We start from the raw sequence: 6,521 nt of genomic DNA on the forward strand, positions 1-6,521 counted from the left end.
AAGTATTCTAATGTTTTTGTGTAACCTTCATTTTTTTCGTCTAATATGCGAAATAAGTAACAGAGATTAATATTGTGGTAGACACAAAGTTTTGCAGCCAGACCCCGTCATTCATGGTGGAGGTAGAGAACAGACAGTTGCTGGCACAAATTTCAGTTGTTAACTACTTATGCTGGCAAAGAATTGGGATGGAGTGATAGAAAGAAAGGCTATGGGACTGACTGGCATTTGAGAAGTACAGAGAAAACTAGTTTTGACGACAAAAGGGTTGGATGGCTTATTCTATGGCAACATAATGAACAGCTGAGGGCAATAATAGGCTATGGAAACCAGGTGTGAGAGCCAGCGGGCCTCTGGATGCATGCAGAAAAAGCTTTCATCTCTTACAGCAGCAGGGCTGAGAAAACGGAGGACCAAGCCCAGGATTTAACAGTCATAATGGATGAACTTCAAAGACAGTTGCCAATTAAGGCAAGTCCATATGCAAAGATCAGGGCACTGTTTGGGAAAATCCAGAACCCTGACAAGTGAGATGGAGACATCTGGATGGATGCTGCTGTAGATTTTCACTCCCCAGACTCCTGAACTTTCTGAGCCTTGCAGTCAGCTCCCTCCTCTCTGTTAAGGACGAGCATCCCCCATCCCACTCCCAAGCTGAACAGAAGTCTCCTTCCCAGGCAATATGTGCCCCCTCAGGACTTGTCCTATCTCCAGGCTACTAGGCCTAGAATTAGGGTTAACTAAACTGGAATTAAAATTAAGCAAAGCTCAGCTGGGCCAGCAGAGAGGAGAAACCACTATTCCTCAAAGGAGCTGCAAGAATTTGGCCAGCATGTGTGGGAGGAGCAGGAGTACGCTTGAGACTAGAATCTGAGGATGTTGATAATAGGGGTCAAAACAAAATTAGGGGAAAGTTTGATAGCACCACATTGGGTTCTTCGGTTACAGGACTTAACTAAACAGGACTTAACACCCTGGCTCCTGGGAGATGGTGAATAACTTCTAGAAAAAGCTATAGCCAATTTGAGCAAAGCTGAAATGCCTGCATTACTGTGGCAGATGGTGGAGAGAAGAATTAAAAGGGTGAGGAAAATGGGCATGCTGGAATGGATAGATTATCTTTGGCTGGAAGATCATCAGATGATTACGTAAAAACTGGAAGGCCCAGGGACAAACCATTTAATAAGTCCGTAAAGACAAGAATTGATGGGGGTGGGAAGGGGACAAGGGTCACTAAAACTTTAGCGGTGACTCTAGGCTACTGCTCACAATAGAAACGAACTATTACAAAGTTTAGTTCGCTGATAGTAATGGGTGATTAGACCCTAAAAAAATAGTGGCCAAGTGGCAATGCCTAATTGCCAAAGTCAGATGGGGTTACAAGTATCAAAATGACTCTCAAACTGAGAGTGATTATCCAGGGGGGCCTGGCCTGCAGAGTTATGAAGAAGGCTAATAGGATATATACAACCCCCTTAGGGGTAAAATAATTAACTGGGGGACATTTTTCTTTCCATCTCTGACACTGGGCTTTCCATGATTAGAAGTCTGTGTCCTCAAAGGGGGCATCTTTCTTCATGGTACCCAAAAAGCACTCCACTGAATTATAAACTATGCTTATTGACTTGGCATTTTTAGCTTTTTATGTCCAGGCATCTGCATACAAGAAGAGAAATCACCGTCTTGGCAAATAAAGTGATTGTATCAAGAGGAGGTAGGGCTGCCTTTATGTATTGGGCAGGGAGGAATATCAGTGGAGTTCAGGTGATTCACTTGCGTTTCTTTGCTCACTTGTCCATAAATGGGCATGGCACTCTACCCCAGCCTGTGAAGGCTATGGTGACTAGATCCCCAGGGGATGAGGGTCTGGGTTATACCACCAGGTAATCCACTGAGACCAGCAGAGGTAGTGGCAGGCAGGAGGTGACAATAATTGGGAAATATTTTTCCTCCTCTTCATTCTGGTCATGGTTAGTAAACTGCTGGAATATTTTAATGATGTATGTGAGGGTGACTTTTACATGTCACCTACAAGCTTCTGCTCATGTAGAATGTATTAGTCCATTTCAGAGGTGTCCTTAGTGCTGCCGTGGAGTCAGAAGAGGCTCCTGCCACCGCTGCTGTGCTCGCCATGAGCCCAGCTTTTGGCTGAGCGTACTGACCACCAGGGGGCAGCTCCAGTGTTGAGTGTCTGCCCCCTGGTGGTCAGTGTGCATCATACTGACGGGTCATTCTGCCATTCAGTCGATTTGCATATTAGGGTTTTATTATATAGGATAGAGGATATTTCACGCTGCCCCCTTTTTTTCAAGTGGGAGAGTAGATTTGGTCCCTGCCACTTCATTCTGGTTGAAGTTCAGTCACAATCTTGACATATTTTACTGCAAAGAAACTAGTCCTTTGAAGCTGACTCTGACATATTATTTTCCACCCACACTTATAAGGGTTTTATTAATATGGATGACAAAAATCTACTTGTAATACTGTGTGTATCTATTTCTAACTCTGTTAACTTAGTTATACATACATATTGCCTTAAAAAATCCTGTCAGTAGTTTTCCATCAGTATAAGAAGAATTCTTACTATCAACTTTACATTTAGGCAATATAAGCTTTAAAAATTATATTTATGCAGGTTTAATGTAAGTACATGCTTTTACTTGTCAGGAGAAATCATGGCAACCAATGATCCTTGATTTAGATTTTTTTAAAAAATAGTTACATACTCATATTCAGAGAAGAAAAGTCCTAAGGTGAACTTGGTGAGAATCCTGAAGTTCTGATGGATCTCTTGGGGAGGAGTTGATTGTTGTTATTTCTTTTTAAAATACATATTTTTTCATTGATTTCAGAGAGGAAGGGAGAGGGAGAGAGAAACATCAATGATGAGAGAGAATCACTGATCAGCTGCCTCCTGCATGCCCCCCTACTGGAGATCAAGCCTGCAACTCAGACATGTGCCCTGACTGAGAATCAAACAGGTGACCTCTTGGTTCCTGGGTAGAAGCTCAATTGCTGAGCCACACCAGCTGAGCATTATTAATTTCTTTATCTTAAAGAATTAAGCATGGATTGCTCCTTGATGACTGAGAGGAAGGCACAAATGGAAGAGCAGAACTCTGCAGAGCCTCATCAGATTTACAAAGTTAGAAAGAACCCTGCATCATCTAGGTTAGTTCTCCACCCTACTCAGAAGTTTTCCATAGATCACTAAGTTTATCTAAGCTATTTAAATACTGTGCTTCTTTTTTTAGAACTACAACTAGTTGTGTTTATATCTTAATAGGAAATGAATATTATGATATAGAATAAAGTTAGCCATATGCACCTGAGGCTTAAATAGATAGGCTCAAGAGATCCTGACTCTTGGATAGATTTTTAGAGTTGGATAGTTTTGGCAACATTAAAAATCTATTTTAGTGTGGTAGGCAGAATAATGGCTTTCCAAAGATATCCATGTCTTAATCCCAGGAAACGGTATGTTATGTTACATTGCAAAGAGGAATTAAAGTAGCAGATGGAATTAAGTTTGCTAACTAGATACTCTTAAAACAAGATTATTTGGAGTTATCTGGATGGACCTAATGTAATAAAAAAGGTGGAAGAGGGAGGCAGAAGAAAAAATCCAAAGTGATAATGATGTGCAAATGGCTCAAGTCTCCCTTGCTGGTTTTGACTATGGAGGAAGGGGACTGTGGGCCAAGGAATAAGGGTTAACTTCGAGAAAAAAAAAAAAAAGGCAAGGAATGAATTCTCCCCTGGAGCCTTCAGAAAGGAACACAGCCCAGCCAACACCTCGTTCATAGTACAGTGAGACCTGTGTCAGACTTCTAACCTACAGAACTATATATATAAAAGGCTAATATGCTAAATATCTGACCATTTGACCGTTAGCTATGATGCGCACTGACCACCAGGGGGCAGATGCTCAACGCACAGGCATGGAAACATGGAACAGACTGATGAATCTCAGAGGGAAGCGGGGAGGGGGGAGAGTGGGAAGAGATTAACCAAAGATCTTATATGCATACTAGAGACCCCTCAGGGGATGTCGGGCTGCCGGTTTCAGCCCAATCCCCGCAGGCCAGGCCGAGAGACCCCACCCGGTGCACAAATCCTCTAGTAAGATAGTAAGTTTGCATTGTTTTAAACCACTAAATGTGTGGTAACTTGTTACAGCAGCAATAGGAAACTAACATACTTAGTTATCTCCTAAATCTTAAATACAAATATTAACTCTTTGGTCTGTGACTAGAAGATCAAATGTTTTCACAGAGCATAATTATTATTTCCAAACAAAATTTAAATGCTCCCAGAGTTAATGGTGAAGTAATTATTAGTTAAACCATAACTTAGGTGCAGAAATTTATTGCAATAGAATTTCTTAAAAAGTGGAAATAGAAGATGGGAGAAACAAAGTCTTCCATAACATTAGCACATTGTCTGACAGTGTTTATGTTAATGAAGCAATTTGAAATGGACTCATGAAACCCTATACTCTTTGGGATACAGTCACCAGGCTGCAATGAAAACAAAAGATGCTAAATTATTATTGATACTGGCAGTCATTATGTTTATTTCTTTAGAGTTCTTTATTCAATACCACCTATGAGCCTTTTGTAGACCACTGAGATTTTAATGAAATCCCAAAGCAAACCCACACCAAACACTGGAGAAGTAAGAGTTCATTACAGTATAACTTCCCTGGGCTAGATGTATGTTGAGAATTATAAATTTGAGTTAATGTAAGAGAATGTGCAGAGAAGAAATGCTCTGTGACTGCTTTTCATATCTGAGAACTTGCACAGTCCTGAGAATGCAATTGTGGACCCCTCAAGTTAATGGGATGTACCTGTTAAGAGGGCATAGCTCTTTTTGTGCAAAGCCTATAAGCTAAACACAGCTGTAACAGGCAGAGTAAAAATAGTAAGAGACTTTCTAAATAGCTCATGCAACTGTAAAGCAGAAACTAATTTTTACATGGTTAATGCTAGGAAATGACTCCTATATCGTATAATCACAATTTTAATATGCAGGGTGCATGCGCACACACACACACACACACATTACTATCTTAAAGTTTGAGATTTACATATTACCTGTGTAATATAAGTTTATATATTCCTTATTATATAAAATAAATATAAAATCTCTTTATTTACTTGATTCTAATCTTAGATATGAAGTTTTTCTTGGTCTCCAAGAAGAAAAGGTTTAAAAAACACAATGAAAGCACGGTTGACATAGTCAATATAGTTTTGACCTTTAAGTGTCTGGTGTCTAAGCCAATCTATAATAATAAAAGCATAATATGCTAATTAGACTGGACAGCCGAACAATCTTCCAGATGTCATTCCGGATGTCCTTCCGGATGAAGCCGCCATGGTGGGGGCCTAGGCAGAGGCGGTTAGGGGTGATCAGGCAGGCAGGCAAGCAGTTAGGAGCCAGCAGTCCCGGATTGTGAGAGGGATGTTCGACTGCCGGGATCAGGCCTAAACCGGCAGTTGGACATTACCCAAGGGGTCCCAGATTGCGAGAGGGTGCAGGCTGGGCTGAGGCACTGCCCACCCCCCCTCCCATGAATGAATTTCACACACTGGGCCTCTAGTAGGTATATAATATACCTGATATGTTCATCAAATTATTTTACTTTGCTGATGGGATCTCTATTTTTTTTTAAGAAATGTACTTAACACTACCAGACAATCATAAAAAAGGAGTAGTTATTGAAGGTTTGTTTCTGTTGTATAAAAGAAAAGTTTAAAGAAAATGTTTCTGTATTAGAATTTTAGTCTGAAATGCCACCCAAGCCTCTCAACCCAGCCTTAAATGTGAGTCTAAAGAAAACATTTGATCTTTATCTTTCAACTTGACAAAATGTCCTCCTTTGAAATCCATTTTTTTGTTTTGTTTTTGTTTTACATGTGCTTATCAGTGTGAGTTAGAAATGTAAAGCTCTTGGCGGTAAGATAGGAACCTTCTTGTTTAATTTTTTAACACTTTAAGTGTCCACTCTACCAAGTTGGCATTCCAAAAATATTGCTCATTAAAATCTTAATTTTCCTAAAGTGGTTTAGAAGTGGTAGCAGGAGTTGTTGGATTTAGCTTCTTCACTTAGAGCAGTGGTTCTCAACCTTCTGGCCCTTTAAATACAGTCCCTCATGTTATGACCCAACCATAAAATTATTTTCGTTGCTACTTCATAACTGTAATGTTGCTACTGTTATGAATCGTAATGTAAATATCTGATATGCAGCATGCTCTTAGGCGACCCCTATGAAAGGGTCGTTCGATCGCCAAAGGGGTCGCGGACCCACAGGTTGAGAACCGCTGACTTAGAGGCTTAAAAAAATAAAAACACTTAATGGAAACATTACATCCCATTCACCAAATATTCCTCGAGGCTCTTCTGCACAGCAGTAATGAATATTCACTGGAAGATTAGCTGACATAGTCACTATGATCAAGTTCTGCAGTTGTTACATAAGAAATGTAATAGGGATTCATGGATTCAAAAAATG

Source organism: Myotis yumanensis, unplaced genomic scaffold (genome assembly GCF_028538775.1).
Source record: "Myotis yumanensis isolate MYYU_CA2020_CCGP unplaced genomic scaffold, mMyoYum1.0.hap1 SCAF_5, whole genome shotgun sequence".
Lineage (NCBI taxonomy): Eukaryota > Metazoa > Chordata > Mammalia > Chiroptera > Vespertilionidae > Myotis > Myotis yumanensis.